The 20,110-nt window shown below is 44.6% G+C and overlaps 1 protein-coding gene across 1 annotated transcript in view; it reads left to right on the plus strand.

Moving 5' to 3' along the window:
* NAB1 (NGFI-A binding protein 1) overlaps positions 1-20,110 on the plus strand; it is a 226,022-nt gene that overhangs the window by 167,562 nt on the left and 38,350 nt on the right. The window lies entirely within an intron of this gene.

Here is a 20,110-nt window from a genome sequence, read left to right on the forward strand (position 1 = left end):
TCTTTGGGGGCTGCTTGGCTGACGACAGTCACATTAAGACCTATAAACACCATTTCCGAGGAATATCGGAAGTGAAGAAGACTCTTCCAAGTCCAATTCCACTGAAGGTCCCCTTCCTAAAGCACATTCCCAATTCCCCAGAACATCCACAATATTAACAGGCTCGTGCAAACTTGTGCATACATGAGTCACATTCGAGCTGATTAGACCCACTTACCTGCTCGCCGAGTCTGCAAGCTCTGAACCTACTCTGCAAAATCAACAGCCTTGCCTACAACCACTAGGATCGTGCGCATATTGCACTTGCTTCTACCGCATATCCACCCACAGTCTGCTGGCCGACGAGCACAGAGGGGGTACACAAAACCCCAAGTGACCTCAAGATCCTCCTGGGGTATATCCCAAATACCTTGGAAACCCATTCACTTACATCCGCACTAGAGCAACCACCTTAAAAGATCCTCTCCCGCACAGATAAGTACACTGTGCAAATTCAAAATGGCTGACATAATAGATAAAAGTTTAGGTCAGCCTCATTCTCACCTGCAAGTAGTGAAGAAGCAAGACTAATCCTAGCCTCGGACTGCTTTGGGCCTTCAGCTGTGGATCCTCAATTCTAGTCCAACTGAGGGGTAAGGAGAGTCTTGCTATGAAACCCAGCAAACTCAGACAAATGGTGTGGGTAGCAGGAGGCGGACGTTTGTGGTGAAGAGGCTCGAGACTGGAAGGTGATGGAGGCTCAGAAGGTGGTAAGATTAGAGGAGCAGACAGAAGGTTGGTTAGCCCTGGAGAGTTGCTGAAGGGGGTTACATCTGTAGGAGGAGCTCAGAGAGGTGACTGGCAGAGGAGAATTGGTAGAGGAAGTCACATCTGGAGCAGGTAATACGAGGAAGGTGGGAGAACAATTGTGAAGGTTGCATCTCCAGTAGGATGTGATGTGGTCGGCAGAGAAAGAGTTTACATTCAGAGGAGGAACACCGGTTCTGAGAAAGGGGAGGAAAATATGGTGAGAACCGCATAGAGCACAAGGAAGGAGGGATTGTCAGCTGAAGAGGGGAAGGAGGGAAGGCCCAGATTGAAGAGGAAGAAAAAGGGCAAAACCATGCTCCAGAAGGGATACTGAACCTGTTGACATCAGGGGAGAGAGACGGAGGAGGTGGGAAGACAAAGTGAGAGAAACTGGAGTGGGAGTTACCAGGTGGAGCACGGAGTTTAGGTACTTTTGGGTCAGCAATAGGCAGACCAAGGCAGTGGTAGGAGGAATGAGACAGGGTCAGGATGAGTACCAGAGGACAAAGGGGTAAAGCCTCACTGCGAAGGCCGAGGTAAGGAAGAGGCCCATCTTTCTAGCTCTCCCTCGACCTATGACAGCAAGTCGATGACTCAAGATCCTTCTTTTTGAACTTGTATTAGCCTAGGGTACGGGTCCTTGGAAAGCAGCATGCATCTAGAGACCAAGTGAGTAGAGGCATTGGGGACCCTGGGATCCTGCAACCTTAGATTTGGGGGAGCTAGGGCAACTTCACAGATGCCCCAGGACTGTGAGTTGAGTGCCATAGCAGAGGGCCTGATACCTGCAGTTGGCAGGGTAGAGACTCACGAGGAGGAGTCAGTGAAGAGGGATTGTGAAGCCCGCAAAACTAGAACGGAGGAAGTTGATGCAAACCCTCCACGCCTCTTTGAAGTTCTTTATGAACTGGGACCTGAATGCCAGAGCCTGAATTTCTGCCACCCACTGCTAGTGGGAAAAAAACACACAAGGAGAAGCTAGCCAGATGTTTGTTGTTCACAGTGTAATTCGTTTGGTTGGCAAGCTTCGCTCCACCCTTTTAGTTTGGAACACAGTGAGTGGCCTTAGTGTTCTAATTGATTCCCGCTGTCCGCTACGTGACTAGGTGTATTGTGTCTCCAGGAATCAAGCGAAGACAAGGTAATAATGAAAAAATTGTTTAGGCCTATGCTTAGATTAGTAATAAATGGCAAAATGTGTCATGTCTAGTGTTGCGCAACTGTTTGTATCTTTTTACGCTTTATTTATGACTTGTAAAGTGCCCCTTTGTTTCCTGAAGCCTGGTCCATGCTCATTAAATACTCTAACAAGTAATTTGAAATTGTTCTGAATTTTTGTACACATTTCTAAGTTGCCATGGCACAATAATACTGAGTCGCCTGTGCGGCATTTCTTTAAAGACAATCGCCACATTTCTAGAGCTGTTTGTCTTGAAGCGTGTTTTTTGGGACTTATTTTTTGTAACAAAAAGAAATGGATAGGTGCTACATCATCAAAGTGCTCTTCTCTCCTGTGTTTTTTTAAAAACTTTAACCAAGTCTGAAGATAATGTGCCCTATCTATGTAGAAATGTGCTTTTATGATGATCACACTACCCAGCAATTGACATGCGAAAGCTTTCCTAATATGTGCCTCTCCAATGTGTATACGCTCATTTACTGGCATCAGCATCCATATCCTGAAGAAGCTAGAGGAAGGCTTGAAGGTAAGGATGGCAAATGATTTGTGTAGAATGTGAAAGGCAATGGTTTAAGTTTGCAATTTTCTGAATGATGTGTGAAATTGGAAAGCAGGGAAATAAATGCCATTTCTCAGGGATTGTTTGTTAAATGCGGCGGGGAGGCTGTATTACTCCATGAGTAGTAATTTTCTAGGTCAGGTGGACTGTCCTTGCTCATGAGCAATCCTTATAAATTGATCCCCATTTTACTGGGTTTAAGAGCATCATTATCTCTTCTATAATTCAGTTTCCTCAGACTACATTCTTTCACGCTGTTTAAGATGGTGCAGACCTAGCACCAAGGACCACACAGAACCCAACACATGGCATGTTGCTGTAGCAGGAGCGCATCAAATAGGAGGCTCTTTATATTGAACCATATGGCGTGTGCAATATGGTTAAACGCAGGTTGCACAAACCAGGGTTTGATTTGTGGGGGCGTGGGAACATATCATTGGGACGGTTCCAGAGGGCACAATATAGAGTTTTTGTTTCTTTAGCCAGAGTTCTTTTATAAGGCAGAAGGAGGTGACATTGAAACATAGTAGCATATTTTGGCCAAGTGCCTGGTTTAGAACCCCACATCTCTGGGTCAGCAATTAAGCTTTGTTAGTAGATAGTCATTACATTACAAAATGACAAGGTGGTATGCAAAAAGATTGCAAAAGCCCACACTGCACACAGTTTGTTTAATTCTGTTATCTCTGAGATTATATCTCATTTAAAGTGATCTGTATTTGTTTTGTGATGCTTGTTTGATTTATTAAACTCAATCGCTTTTAAAGAGACTGTTGGTAAATATATTGATCCTGTAGTAAACATTGATTGGATAGCACTGTTTTCTGTCTTGTTTTGCTCTCCCCCTCGATCTGTAGGACTTCCTCCTGCCTGGAGTCCAGTTAGGCCGTCCTTGTGCTCAGCAGGATACGTGTGTGTGCTATTTAGTCTTTTTGGTCGGACTCTGTGTTTTGAAAAGAACATTCTCATTTGTGAGTGTTTCTTTCATTGATTTTTAGTAGTTGTGTTAAGCACAGGAGACTTGATTTCTACTGCGGTTGCAGCTGCAGTGGAATCCCACGTTTTCCTTTCCTCAAGTATCCCCGTAGTCCGGGGAAGAAGTGGAGTCTGCCCAGTTTTTCTGTTTGTTGCAAAGGAAATGTTGCACTTCTCCCGGTCACCCTAGGTGTTGAATGGGTTCTCTTCAGGGTACGTAAGATACCTCTTTGGGGTGATTAGGTTTTCCCCATAGTCTTCTTTCCCTTAGATTGTAGTTGTTTGTTAGATCTGCTTTAGACTTTATTTCAGAGAGAGGGCATTCTGTGAGATGTGGTCCTAAAAATGGTCTCCAAAACTTCTCTTTGTAATATGTTCTTGTGAGTCCCTCTAGATGCTGTTGGCTTCGAAGGAACTGGTGATCCCACTCACAGGTCCTTGTGACAGTGGCCAGGAGGTCACTATTTCTCAGAGGTTACAGTCCTCGAGGAAGAGGTCAGTGTGTTTAAGGGGGTTGTATGTGATATCACTAGAAATAACATTGAGGGGGACTCAATATTTTTTTAAGGCACTAAACACCCTCCCCAACATATTTTAGGGCTCTTGAAATTATATAAAAGAACTCCAGCCCTAGAATATTTGGGGAACATGTTGGATAGTGCCTTTTAAAAATAATATTGAGTCCCCCTAGATGTTATTTCCAGCGATTAGATCACTGGTTACCGTTTAAGGGACATGATGATGACCAGGTTGGTGAAGTCATGAGTGAAGAATGTGTTGGGCTTAGGTGATCTATAGATAATGTTGAAGTTGACCGGTCTCTGGAAGGAAGGAATGAGTTTTAACAGGAGAGTGTTTTGAAGGAGCTTGTGCAGGGCCAGTAGGGCTGGCAGATGATGTTAAGTCCTCCACTAGCCTTGTGCAGCCTGTCACTGAGTTGAATATTGTAGCTGCCAGGAGTGATGCTGTTCAAAATGTGAGTAGACATGGACTCCGACCAGGTTTCAGTGTTCTGCATCCAGAGTGAGGTTGGCGAGGATGTCTGCAATGTCAGCTAGGTGTGTGATTGTTCAGTGTACATTGATGAGCATCAGCTTCCATCTACCGGTATGCTGTGTTGGTTGTTTCAAGGGTGATGTGCATGTCCATGCTACCATCTTTGGTGTGCGTAGTCTGCAGTGTTTGGTGATTCTGGGGATGGGTTGTCGAGTGAGTGGGGTGAGAGACATTGCATCTGGCCTAACTGTGGTGCATGGTGTAAGGGCTCTTGCCCCTTTATAGGTCCAAAAACGAATTTCCGTTGTCTTTGCCGGCCCTAAAAGGGACAAACAGAAAAATGCCCTTTGCTTTAGATGCATAGGGAAGAAAGGCCCTGGGTATCAACATGTTTAAGAAACCAAGGGAGGGGGAGTAACGGACAAAAGAAGTGGGAAAAGACAGGCAGCGATTAGCTGGTTAGTGGGGCAGCTTCAGTTAGATTTTCTCATTGTAAGAGCACACCACATACGGTGCATACTGCCCCTTTCCCTTACTCTATCTCTCTTCTCTATCGCTGTCAACATATATACATACAACTTCATGTCCCTGCTTCTGGTAACCTTTTCCTCTGTCCCTCTCTTTCGCCCTATGGCCTCTCTTCTCCTCTTCCTCTTTTTTCTTTCACTCTACCGCTGTTTCTTTTTCTCTTTCTGTTTCTTTCTGCCTTTTCTTTCGTTCTTCCTCCCTTTCGTTCTGCCCATCCTTCTCTTTCTCTATCTCTTATGCTCTTTCTTTGTCTCTCACATCCTCTCTTGCTCATGCCCCCTTTTCTCATTCTCCCTTGGCATGCTCTCCCTCTTACCCTTTCTGCTTGGTCTGGCTACATGCAGTGTGCATATATGTTAGGGAGAAAACTGGTTCCCTGTGGGGGTAACCTAGTTCCTAGACCTGCTATGTCGGACCTAAGCCTGGTATTGTGTTTCAAATGTCTAGAAGATATTTTGTGGAAATTGTGTTCTGAGCCACATTTTACTGCAGTCGAAGTGACAATAACATTCTGCTTTTGAGTGGGTGTACTGGGATTCACTTGGATGGTCTCATTTTTAGCATATCCTTTGTTAGTGACTTACTCAGTGAAATGGCAAACCCTGGGTGTTTGTGTATATCTGTGTTTTTCATAAATCTGTCAACAAGAAAAATAACGAAAATGGCATATTTCAAACCTACAGTAGACTATTGACTTTTTTTTTCAGTGTGGGTATCCTTTAGATTGCAGTGTTTTAAAATATGTAGTCCCGCTGAACATTTTAGAGCCGTTTCCCCCTTGAGACTAAAATGATGGGCAAACAATTCTATATTTGCCCTCAGACCAACCCACATTGGGTCTGGGGAGGGGTCGAGCGGGGATGTGGTGTGGGGGAGAGCATTTAATGCAAAAAAAATCGATTCTGTTCATAATACCCCCGTCTTTTTGAGGAACGTCATAGGTATAGGGAAGCCATGGTATCACAAGTATGACACTGACACAATGGGAACAATCTATAAAACCTTTATTGAAATTGTAGGATAAACTCCTACTTTGCCCTAGAACTAAGATGGGAGTAGCCTCGACCATCAAATACTAAATAACACATTCCTAGTCTGTCAAATAAAAATGGCCTATGCTAACAGAACCTAATGCCTGCCCTATCTCTTATACAAAAAGTGTAAAAAAGAGAAATGTATACAAAAGGAAAAAGCAGTGTTCTAAAGAATAAATGTGGCTGAACCAGCTCTCCTCCCCACGTTAGACCTCATGGAGAAAGGCTGTCACTGTAGACAGGATGACACATTTTGGCTCGGTTTCCAACATAATAAACAGTTCCAAAACGTGCTTCGAGGCCTGCCTGGCCTTCCAGGATTAAGCCTCTTTTCCTGACTTCCAAAATAAAGTTTCAACCAAAAAGTTCACAAAGGTGCCCCTCGGTCAGGCTCAGACCTTTCACCACACAGTTCACGTTGGTCCCCCTCTGTTGGGCTGTGACCTCTCACAACATAGTTCCACACAAACTTGCAAGGGGGCTCCCTTCCCCAAGCTTATTATACTTCGGGTTGGGCTCAGAGCACTTTCGCATGTCGAAGACTTTCAAATGTGCATGGCTTTCTGTACAGACCACTGCAGGACCACTTTCACTCAAAGTTCACGGTTTAACTTTCACGCTCCCCTTCTAGGAATTAATCTGCTTTATTTCACTTTCGCTGTTCATTCCTTTATCGCTTCAAACAATGTACCTTTCACAGAGACGTTCGAGTGGGCTACTTCCTTTAGCCAGACCAATCCGTTATTAGTATCACACATTTCAAAGTTCATTCACAGGTCTGCCTTTGCTTGCATCGCATCCACACGTGTGCAGTCTTCACTTGCGATATAATGTTGCTACTTAACACACACCGGTCTCAAGTCGCTTGCCAACTTACCGGCTATGTGCGTCTTTCTTGGTTTTGCGATGTACATTTCATGAGTCGAGGTTAGTACCACAGGCTTGGCCTCGCCCCCCCCAACTCTGCCGTTCACCCCGGAGGGTTGCTGGCGTCCTTGAAACACAATGCAGTCTTTACTTGTGGGATCTGGCCTTCTCCACATGTCTTTCTCGGCCGGTCAGAGGTAACGACCTCCAGTAGGTAACTCATGGGGTTCTCTACCCGCTGCTCTCGTCCCTTGGTCCATCGCTCTGCTCCAATAGGTTTGCCTTTGTCCCGGAAGCCCTGCTTGTACTCGTGTTCCACCTTGCTCAGAGTGTGTCTTTGAGTTCTGCCTTTTGTTCATGTGAGGAGAGGTAATTGGTATCAGGTGTATGCACTTAGATTCAAATTCCTGCGGTTGCCTGACCCGATTAGCGGGACATGTCCAGTACAATGTGTGAAAGTTAATGTTGTTACTCTGTCACCCTCTTCCTCGGCCCAGCATTTGTGTAAAAAAGGGCTGAGGGGAGTTGGGACCTTGGAGATCCTGAAAAATAGGATGGGTTCGATAAACAAAATAGGGGGTAAATACTGCATCTCACCATCGGCTGGCTCACCCCCACTCCCTGAAGACCCCTCACCCAGGTGATCCTCTCGTACTGGTCCAGCCCCAGCGTCTTGATCCAAAGGCGATGGACATGCCCTGGCCACCTGAGAGAGATCGATCCATGGGGATTAGCGGGTGAGGCACCCTCTGGTTTCCCACATAAGGCACTGACCTGGCTAAAGGAATAATTCAATGTATTGAGAGAAAAAGCATGACAGGGTTTCCTTTCCAGTGCAGTCATTTAAGAGCATGCTCCAAGCAAAGGAACCAACAAATTGTTGGACATCAGTATTCCCTTATCGCAAGTAGATGATTTTTGAACCTCAACTGAATGATGCGCCTTTGTCATCACCACTTTCTTTCTCACGTGGTGATTTGTGAAAGTTTACCTGTGCTAGTTTTCAAAGCTGATTGAGCACTACTGGAAAAATGTGTTCCATCATTAGTAGCCCAACAGACATTTGTATAAATCAAGTATTGAATGTTCTATTTAATCAGAATTCTTAAGAGATTCAATAAGAGGGAATTGGATAAATGTCGAATGGGATATTTACCACTACTACATTGTGTCCACTCTCCTCCATACTATTGGGATGTCGTCTGCAGGAAGTGAATAGAACCAAAAATGTCTGCGCAGCAGCAAACACTTCAAAGAAAATATCAATGGCAAATACACACACACACACTGGATCTATTAGATCTGCCTGGGTTAATTAGAGAACTCGATTGTGACTCTGGGCTTTTTTGCACAAACTTCTTCTTTTTTGGGGTTCCTCCCTCCCTGGATAGGCATCACCTGAAGCTCCAAGCATACCCTTAGTATTCTTACATTGACATAGCTTTGAATGGTCTATGCTGATAAATCCTCAGGCCAGATAATTCCTGGTCCATGCACCTTCATTCTTGCGTACTGCATCTTTTGTGGGATCTAGTGCTTTGTCCTGTAAGTCTAGTTCTTAAGCAATTACTAACGTGCTTTGAACTAAACATGCAGAAATGCGCCTTAAGTTGTATATCCCAGCAGTGTTACTAACCCATGCAGCAGCACATTGATACCCCTTTCATTTACGCATAGCTCAAAGTGTGGTTGACCGTAAAGAATCCTTGGGGGTCTATGGACACCATCCTACATTGTCATGTAAAAATCGAAATCTGAAGCTGTGGCTGCTAGTCCTCTGTGTACCAGGCCCCAGGTTCAAACATTTTGGGCTCAGGATACACATTGCCTTTGGCCCATTCACATTCTGCAACTATTGTGCCCTTAACTTGCTCCCCTGGAGAGTCCTCATCAAGCTCCTCAGTGTCTACTCCCTAAAAGGATGTTGATAACCCCAGTATCCAGGATAACCGAGATTATTGGTCTTCTCTGCCTCCCAGCTCGGGGTGCAATGGGCCTCAATTTCACTTCCTTAACTGCCACACTTTCAATACTGTTCCTTTTTTCAGGCCCACATTGAACTTGATTCATTAATGTATTACACTTGTAAAGCTCACCTATACACAAGGGAGTCTCTTGGTGCTGATCCGCTACTATATAGTGCAGAGTTGTTTGTTCTTCTGAGACCGCAAGTTCCAATAAGATGCAATTTTGAATAACCAAAGGAAGTTTATAGATTTTTTTAAGCTTGTACTTCAATGCGGCAGCCGACTTCAGAAGATATTCCGAAGTGGGGGTGAGTAGAGAAGAGTTGATTAGTGCTACTATGCTGTGAGGAATGTATAGTTAGGCAGGCTCAGACATGCATTTTAAGGCAAGGCAAGCAGAGTCCCGCTTGAATCTTTTAGGGAGTGTGTGTAGTTCCTTCATGCTGTACCTATCCCTTTGCCCTGGATTAGTGCTCCATTTTGTATAATAATTATAAGAATAATTTAGCATTTATATACCGCTACTTATTATTAGCCACGGTGTGTGGTGCTCATTTATCGACCTCGGAAGGATGAAAGGCTGAGTTTGGCCCTGCCGGGATTCAAACCTTCGTCAGCAGGCTCTGCACAGATGTCAAAGAGAGCACTCTACTCACTGTGCTATCATTTCATCATGTTATGTTCTCCCCTACATTAGATTGTTAGGTTTTATTTAAAGGGTAATATGAAGGATTCCTCCAATTTACTTTAACTGCTTGTTTCTGTGGACTTAGATAGGTGAAATCAAGAAATTGCTCCTGATGAGGGCTATAGATTCAGTTTTGCCCATAGAGATTTCTATTGAACTACTCCTGTTTTAACCATTTGGTTCCAGAAAAGAATTTAAAAATGGTGATGACCGCAAAGTTCCTCCACATCAGCGATTCTATGCAGTACTATATGAGTTTTCTTTAGTTAAAAGAGCACTGGGGAAAGAGGAGTGTCCCTGAAATGTTATGCTGGGCAATTGAAAGGATTTTGTTTGTGAATATATGGACACATGAATTTTTGAAAGCAACATAATTTATTTATCGGATATTTTAAGTGAACATTTAAGCAGGGGATGAAATTCAAAGTTGCAAGCTATTAGCCAGGCATAATAAAGTCACTTGCCACCTCAATTGTATACATATGCCAAAACAATTCCAGCCGAAACAACCTGGAAAAACCTCCCTTGCACGGTCAACAAAGATAACTTCATAACAGCTAAATGCGATTCCTACAATCGGAGGATTCAGAATGCAAATTCTAATACTAAAGAATTATTTAACGTACTGAGAGAGCTCAAAACTCCTACACTACCTCCCACTTCCTGTAACAAAGACACTACCTGGTGCCTTAACCTTCAAAAAGCACTCTCTAACAAAATTGAGCTCCTTCAATAGAAAATTGAAACTAAAAAAGATAGTCTAGTCACCAGTCTTCCCCAACCGACATCCCAAATCCCTCCACGTGAGAATCCTGACCTATTTAAATTCTCCCTCCTAAGTACTAAGGAATTCAAGGAAATCATCCTAAGCTTAAAACCTTCCAGAAGCATGGGTGACATTTGTCCGGCTCCTATTATTAAAGAGACAGCTAAAGAGCGTGCACCTTTTTAATTACCTTGCTGATAAATGCTTCATTCACATCTAACACAGTACCGACCAACCTTAAGGACGCCTGGGTGATGCCTCTTCTCAAGAAACCCTCCCTTGACCCTAATACTCAGACCAACTACAGACCAATCACAACAGTACCATTCCTCCTCAAGACCATCGACAGAGCAGCCTACTTACAGATTCAGCATCACCTGGAAAGCAAAAATGTACTGGGGCTTAGACAGTCAGGCTTCCGACCCAGGCATGGCAATGACACGGCACTGATAGATCTAGAAACCCAAATAGAAGCTATAAAAGATGAAGGCAACCTTGCCCTCCTTCTACTACTAGAGCTATCAGCTGCCTTCGACCTAGTGAATCACAAAAATCTTTGCAGCCATCTCTCCTCCGCAGCACACTTCTCAAATGACGCCACTACCTGGATCCAATCGTTCCTCAGCAACAGAACCACTAGAATATTTGCCTTGACTGCATCTGCCCCACCCACGGCCGTCACATGCGGGGTCTATCAAGGCTTATGTGTCTCCCCGACGCTTTATAATATATTTACCAAGCCTCTATTCGACAACTCGGACCAATAGGGTATCTCATATACTAACTACGCCGACGACACCCAAATTCTTATCCCCATATCATGCGACTACATAACCAAACGACTTAACGATATATACCTCGTCATCCAAGCATGGATGGCAACACATGGACTCTGCTTAAATGACGACAAGACAGAGCTACTCCTGGTAGGTACCCAAGCCAGACTGAACAAACTCGACATCCAGTTCAACACCTTCAACATTGACGACAATGACATCAAGGTCTCGAAAGACGTCAAAACCCTAGGCATGTACATCGATTCAACTCTCTCACTGGCCAGACAAATCAAAGCAACTGCTTCCTCCACAGCTTACACCTGCAAGCTCATAAATGCTTGCAGACCTTTTCTAACTACTGATAACTGTCTCACCCTAGCAGGGCTCTAGTACTAACAAAACTAGACTATTGCAATGCCCTATACTTGGGCACGATCCAGCACAACCTAAAAAGACTACAAACATATCAAAACAACACATTTAGACCAGCAACGAACTTCCTTCCCAAAAAAACTTCACATCTCTGAGCTTAGATGAAGTGTTCGATGGCTCTCAATAAACCAGAGAATCAAATATAAGGGCCTCTCACTTACCTACAAATGTCTAAACAATCAAGCACCTTTATATCTCTGTGACAAATCAAACTCCACACATCGGACAGACTGACCAGATCCTTCCATTCCAACGCCCTGGTCGGACCTCGATTGAAACTCCAGAAGGCAAGTGGCAGAAGCTTCCCAGTGCTGGCAGCCAAAATCTGGAATGCCTTACCCACTAGTATCAGATTGGAACCTTCTTACAACAAATTACAAATGAGCCTCAAACACTGGCTTATTATGAACAAAGCCTAACTGACCACTCACTACTAAACATGTCCTTACATATATATATCCTTCTTGCTACTATTTATGTAATCTCCTGTATAATATATCCTGCTGTATCTGGAACATCAATGGGCTCAACTGTGGCACCATCTTACGCAAATATTTTCATGCACCAATTCGAGACCATACATGTACTTGAGAATCCACAATGGAAAGACAAAGTGAAATGCTGGCGACGGTACATAGATGACACATTGCTCCTGTTGGAGGTTGCCGCAACAGCGGTAGAGTAATAAGCCGCCTTAGCTTTAGCCGCTTTAGCCTCAGTAATCATATTCCTACAGTTTGCACTGAGAGATTTGAGGTTGGTGAGGTCTCCCGAATTATGTTTTTTGCGCCACCATTTTTTAGGGCTCTAATTGAACGTTTGGTGGAGGCCAGCTCAGAGATGTACTATTGGGCAGATGATTTGGTCTTTGGACCACAGATTTTAGGAGGGCAGAAGTGTCCACCAGTTTTATAGCATAGTTGCTGAATAATTCCAGGAGGCCTGAGGCCTTCCCTGTGGTGGGAAAGTCTGCAAAGTTTGCTTCCAGCTCATTGACCGGGAAGGTTTTGAATGAGTGGTGTTGAGTGAGGGGCGTTTAGCCTGACCTTTGTGAGCCATAGTCGAGTGGGTGACTGATAATGGGATGTCAGCATGGTCAGACCAGTCAAGTGGGATAGGGTCTGCACAGGTGATGCAGGGCGATGATCTGAAGACTTGCCTTTGTTGTGCGGTCGAGAGAGCTACATTTTCTTAAGGTCCATGGAAGCGGTCCTTGCGAAAAGCTTTGCGTGTGCTTGTCAGTCTGTAACTAAGGGGTGTTAAAATCACCAAGAAAGACGTCAATAGAATTTGCTAATTTGGCAGAGAAGAATATGTTGGAGATGTCGTCAATGAAACAGTCACTCCTGTCAGGTGGTTTTTAGATGAGGTGGAAGGTAATGGATTTCTTGTATGAGAGAGGGCACCAGCAGGTGAGTGATTCAAATACACTTGTTCTGGGAGAGGGGATTATGGAGCATGGCCAATTGCTCCTGTGGATTATTGTCACTCTGCCTCCTGCCATTTGGTCAGCAAGTTGGATGCAGTAGCCTTGGAGTAGGAGGACGTTGAAAACCTGTGGAGAGGATGGGGTAAACAATGTTTCAGTGATGAACAGGGCAGCAAGGTTGTTGTATGAGATGAGGTCAGCGATCTCTGCAGCATGGGCGACTGCTGTGCAAGCATTGATCAACATGAGAGGGTGTAGTCTGTAGGTGTTTGATGGGGGCAAGGGTAATATTGATGAGGTTTGCTTGGGTACCTTGCCGGGGCTTGCCAGGGCACTTGGCCATTCGAACCCTAGTGAGAGTGGGGATTGGCTGTGGAAGGAATAGACACATTGTGATAGTGAGTAGCAGTAGTAGTGATTAGTTTGTAGGTGAAAGGCAGTTTAGCGGGCCAGGCCTTTGGCCCTATCAGGCCCAAACAGGTGAGGTCCTTGTCTTTGCCTGTCCTTTGCTGTGTACGCCGGCAATGAGGACACCTAAGGGAGGACTGATTAAATGGGTGGAGGGGCAGAGCAACTGAGTAGCAGGGCCTGGCCATGTGACCAGCAGCCTACTCAAGGTCTATAGGCCAGCTCCAGGCAGACAGCATTAAGTAGAGGCTTGGAAGGTGCAAAATCTGGAGCTGGGCGAGCAACTGAGAGCCAGGGCCTGGTCACGTGACCATCAGCCTACGCAGTGCTGTCTATAAGAATTCATCCAATGAGTGAGTGGTAAATTCATTCTGTAAGATCTCCTATTCAAATTTAAATGGATTAGATAAGGAATTGAGCTTTTTTTTTGGAACTTGTGAATGTGCTTAGATTCACGAGCTTTGCATAGGCCGCCATCGAGTGGTTGGTGCAGAGTATTGCACATAGTTTTTGGGCATCGACGGTAGCATACCTGTAACTACCTGCCCTACGTGTACGGGTACCCATAATTAGCATCTTGATGTCTGTGGGCTGCAGTGCACTCTATAAATATCATAAATAATCCCTCAGGAGTCGGCGTTCTCGGATTGTTTTTTTCCACCAGGTTGGATGCTAAACACAGATCTTCATTGATCGAACAACTGCTGATGCCTAGTTGAGGCCTAGCCACGCCGACATCCACACTCAAAAGTGAGCACGAGAGCAGCGAGGCAACAAACAAACGCTAAAAGTTGTGACACAGCAAAAATGCGAGGCAGGAAGGAGAGTGGGGAAGGGTTAACATTTCTCATATATGTCTGTAAAATTAGAGAATGCCTTCAACCCCTATTGCACATTTACATATAATACTAAGCTTGCTCATTTCAAACCATCCCAATGGAGAAAACTGTTGACATTTTGCCCACGCTATGATACCAAGTTTCCTCGAAAGGACATACACCGCGGGTGTAACGGCTGCCTTTCCGGGGGACCATGACGACTCTCGATGTAATGCCTGCAGGCTCTTTAAGCTGAAAACGCTAAAGGAGCATCACACCAAAAGGTGGGAAGCCTGCGCAATGCAGGCAGAAAGGAAATTGGCCAAGCCGACCGTTAACACAGAAGACCTTGAGGCCGGAGGAAATGGGCAGCGGCTCTATTAGCGAAGCCGAGGATCAAGAACTTGAGGAAACGTGAAACTACTGCCAACCTCCAGCTCTGTAGGGGCGATGTCAGGTCGTGCTGTGGAAACAATAAGAACCTAAAGCCAAAAAATCAGACGCACATTCGTCCGATGTCCCCTTCGCGATGCCGAATACAAAGACAGAAGCCAGAGTGACACCTAAAGTAATGCAATCGAGCAGACACACCAGGGCCAGACACAAACATAATGGCACAGAGATTTTGAAACAAATACTGAAAACAGCAAAAGATGAGATTCTGAATTCTACAGGAGGAAAACTAACACTGAAAGATGTCGAAGACTGACACCACACACCTGTAGGTAAGAGAACACACACAGCTATTGAAGGGACGGGTAACTCATCCTCTACCAGAAGAGGGAGTAGGAACACACACAGGACAACCCTCACAGGAAACTCAATGGGCCGAGGACACATTTTCGACACTCACTCGGAAAATGGAGTCCTCTGTGGATTTCTGTTACAGACTACCCACAAAAAGGAAGCAGGAACGCCTTTTTGATATAACTACTAAGAAGGCTAAAATACAACCTGAACCTAACCAAGAGGAGGAAGAAGACATTGTAGAGGAGGAGGAGGAGGAGGAGGAAATGTACTCAGAGGAGATTTATAAAGAGGAGGATGAGAATACTAAAATTGACCCAGAGTACTATACCATGCCATCCTCCGAAATAACTGGACTTCCTACCTCACCTTCTCCAAAAGAGGACCAAGTGCTATATGCTGACTTATTAAAGAAATCAGCATTAAGATTTAACATACAAATTAAAGAAGCACAAGAAGAGACTGATTTCATTCAGGACGTTCTCAAGGAAAGAAAGTCTGCCTAATAGGCTATCCCTTTATTACAAAGTGTAGTTGAGAGAATGACCCCATCTTTCGCTTAACTGGTTTAACCCCATAATTGAAAAGAAGTAGAGATCAGCACCTACTGATCCACTATATGTCAGGGCTGAGATTTTTGGTCCAGTTACGCCTAGCAACTCTCGTCACCTCCATATATCGTAAGAATTGGCCTTTGGGGAGCCCCTCTCGCTTGGTAAGGAAGTCCAGCTTTCTGAATAGCCCATTGTCATACATGTCTCCCCAACTAATAATGCCCACCCCTTCCCAGCATCTAACCACCTTCAATTCTTCAGGGCCACTACATGTTTCTGCCAGCATTGGGACATTGGGTGAATAAGTGTGTTGCAACCAGAGTACCTTCAGGGTTCTATTCCAAATCTGTCTACCTAATCGTAGAATGAACGGCAGGGGGGCAGTTAGACTTTCCTGTAGCCATAGAGTCTCTTTAAGCCATGCAGGTCTCACTAGTACTTGGAGTAGGTCATGCTCAGATGTGCGTGTGTCTGATAACCATTTCACAACAAAGCTTAATTGGGCCGCCAGGTAATACAGTTCAAATCTTGGACGCTGTGCTCTAGCCTACCGGAACGCTAGGGACAGAACTTTAAGTGCAGGTCTGTGCCTTTTCGCACCCCAAAGGAAGTCCTGGGTCACTACGTCAAATTCTCTGAAGAAGTTGGCATTTATGTAGAAATGGACATTGGTAAAATTGTAGAGAAATCTAGGTAGAATTATCAATTTGGTGATGGCAATCCTACCCATGAGGGACAGGGGCAGTCGAACCAAGAATATTATCGACTTCTTCACACACTGCACCACTCTGACATGTTAAGCATGTGCAGCGCATTTGGTGAATGTGCTATATGTATGCCCAGGTATTTGAAGGAATATAGCTCCCATTTTAGGCCCCACTCCGGGAAGGACGTCGCGTTCATTCTACACAATCCTGCCAGGGGGAAGAGGCAGGACTTCAGTTTATTAAAGGAGATTCCAGAGAGTCTAGCGAAGTCGTCTAGTACGTCCAATATCATCTGGAGGTTGTGTTGTGGTTCGCATAGATAAAGCAGGACATTGTCCGCATACAACGATATAAAATGCATGGACCCACCGATCTTAATGCCTGCCTCTAAATATTCCTGCCTCACATATACTGCTAAGGGTTCTAATGCCAAGATGTAAATCATGGGCGAGAGTGGGCATCCCTGTCTTGTTCCCCTTTGTATGTCCCAATGCCCAGATATTTGCCTACGGTCGTGCTACGGCCGTTGAAGTGTACAGGATTTTAGACATTAAAGTGTCCTGGGATATTGGTTCAGAGCACAGTTTTTGGTCCCGAATCAAACAGACTTGTGTGGCTGCTGGTGTCGCTAGGTATCAATGGAATCCGCTTGAGTGCTTACTGGGTATATACACTAGACCACACAAATACAAACACATCTCTAAATTCATGGACCTTGTGTGCATACTCGCCAAAAGGCGCCTAGCGATATCATGGAAGTCTAAAGGGGGCCCGCAGTCTGGTATATGGCTCAGGGAGCTTGAAATTTGGTGTGAGGCTGAAACTAGGGATTGGCTTCACGTGACACAAGTATCTGATGCAGACACTGCTGTTACATTGGAGGCATGGAAAGCCCTTACAGACACTGTTCTCTACCCATCAGATGATAAACCACCTTGAAATGCCAGTCACCTGCATTAACTATACTTCTTAACATTGCAAACCGAATGGGTTGGGCCAGGATACCTGTACAGAAAAGGCTGCCATGGACAATTGAACAGACTATGCAGGAACCCCACACTGACCTTCGCTAATTTAAACTATTCACTCTTGTACCACAAGCCCCAACCACATGTTGGAAAAGTTTACGGTTATGTGTGTGTGTTGTAAATTTGAAATGCTATACAATATAGAAAACGAATTGTCTACCGATTGAATGCCGATAGTGCAACTGTACTATGAAGCTGTGACAATTTCAGCAATAAACACATTTCAAAATAAAATAAATTGGGGGTAGCTCCACTTTTAAAAGCAGCCACAGTCAAGTACAAGTGATTTCTCACCCATGCGCCATCCACGTAGAGGAAGAGCACGTGACAGAGGGCAGGCTTCTAGAGGCACAGCCCTGTCAACACATGACTACCCAATAGCAGTCCACATATGGGAGGGGAAAAAAATCAGACAAGTGGGTCTTAAGAACTGTTAGGAGAGGGTACTGCATCAAACCTTTACAAAAACCGCACAATAATCGATTGAAAATCAGAGCCACCCTCCCAGAACATCTAAAGTTACTACTGGAGGAGATACAAGAAGTACTACAAAAGGGCGCAATAGAAGAATTGCCAGCAGGCAAGTTAAACACAGGAATAGATTCAGTTTATTTTCTAGTTACAAAAAAGGACAAATCAATGAGACTAGTCCTAGATCTAAGACCCTCAAACAGATACGTCAAACCCCAAATATTCAGGATGACAACATTGCAGGAAGTCATACCCCTGGTAAAGGAGGGAAACTTCATGGCAACATTAGTTTCTTTGTTCCAATATCACAGAAAATACCTCATGTTCCAAGTACTGAACAAACACTAGCAATTCAAAGTACTTCCTTTTAGAATTGACTCAGCACCTTGTTTTCACCAACTTGCTTGCAGCTTATTTACGCAGCAAGGCAATACCAGTATACCCTTATCTAGGTGATATAATGGGAATGGGAAGTGATGCACAGGAATGCCTAGCGCACACTCAGCAGACCGTACAATTGTTACACAGCCTAGGTTTCTCAATCAACGAGAAAGTCGAGCCTAGCACCAAACGGAGAGAAAGTCTTTCTGGAGGCAGTTCTAAACACCCGAACATCCACACTGTAACCAACACCAGAGAAAGTACAGGCCTTACAAACACTTTTCAAACCAGGTCAGAGGTCATCAGTCAGAAAGGTTATGAGACTCCTAGGCATGATGGTATCTTGCATATCCATTATACCACAAACAAGACGACAGATGTGAATAATACAACCGTGGCAAGCAGATCAATGGTTACAAAGACAGCCCAAATGGAAGGTCTAGTGGTAGTCTCACAGAAAGTGCATGCAAGTCTCCTTTGGTGGTCACCAAGCAACATGAATGCAGGAGGACCTTTTGTGTCCCTGCAACCACAAATACCAATAACAGATGCATCACTGACAGGTTGAGGAGCACGTTGCCTTCACTTCACTTCCATGGGGAAATGGAAGCAAAACAAAAAACATGCCACATAATATGGCTAGAGCTCCTAGCAATCAAGGTGGCGCTACTTTCCTTCACAAATTCCCCATAGGAAAAGACCATCCTCATATAGACAGACAACTCGACTGTAATCTTCTATATCAGCAAGCAGAGCAAAACTCATTCAAAACCACTATCCACCCTGGCACAAAACATTTTGTACTGGTACATACAGAGAGACATCCATTTAGGCACAGCACAGGGGTTCAGAACTCTCTAGCAGACTCACTCAGCAGAGTCTTAATACCAGAACACAAGTGGGAACTCAACATCAAAACACTGAAACGGATCTTTGAGATATGGGGTCATCCGAAATTAGACCTATTTGCAAACAAAAGAAAGAAATGCGAAGACTACACGTCCAGGTTCTCCCAACCCGGGTCCCTAGGCAACGCACTATAGATGAACTGGTCAGGGATATTTGCATACAACTTTCCCCCGACACCACTTATTGTAACGTTTTGCCATATTCTTGTGAGTTTTATGCCTATTGTATTCTGATTTGTCCTATGGCATTCAGATCAGTTTTATTATGCCACTAGCATTCTGCTGTTATAGTTGACCTGCATGATCTGCTTCTCTGATATGTATTATTGGAAGTACTGTTCCCCAACACAGTGCTTGTCAGCCTTTTCTAAAGTGCCTAGCTCCGATAGCTCGGCTATATTCTTTTAGTCACCCTGCTGACCACATACTAGCAAGTCGGTTCTAACAGCAGCCTCCTCTGACTACTAACCCTAGCATACTACATGAAGTGCTTAGCCATGTGTATGCTATTCCCTACTACAGCCTTCGCCATAATCTGCCTTATAACTACGTACCTATCTATCTTAGTCACCTCTAGAACTAGCCTCATACTGTTACCCACCATGGATTATAAACCCACTCCTAGAACACCACGCATTTGCATATCCATGGCACTAAGCCTACCACCATTGACCCATATACCTCCCACTCGCTTCTTACTAAGCTGCTTACTACTGTGCCCAACTGAGCCTACACACAACAAAGGTCGAACCCTCGACTGGTTAACTGACCTCAACTGCACATAAACATCCTGTCCAACAGACCCTGCGCATGATCAGACCATCACCTGATCTCCTTTACCATAAAAGAAGGTATCCAACCTAACAATCAGATCCTAGCACCACCTATACTTGCAAGAAACAAATGCAATATAACAATGGAGAAACTACTGCCCCTGCTCCAGCCAATCAGCCCCTCCATTACACTCCCAGACCCCACTGCCTTAGTTGACCTCTATAACCATATGTTAGCTAATGCCATTAATACGATAGCACCTCTAAAACTGCGCAAATCTAAACCACGGGTGCACCTTAATTCATGGTACACCCCTCACCTCAGATCC

The sequence above is a fragment of the Ambystoma mexicanum genome, chromosome 9 (assembly GCF_040938575.1).
Source record: "Ambystoma mexicanum isolate Mex_15411 chromosome 9, UKY_AmexF1_1, whole genome shotgun sequence".
NCBI classification, from domain to species: Eukaryota; Metazoa; Chordata; class Amphibia; order Caudata; family Ambystomatidae; genus Ambystoma; species Ambystoma mexicanum.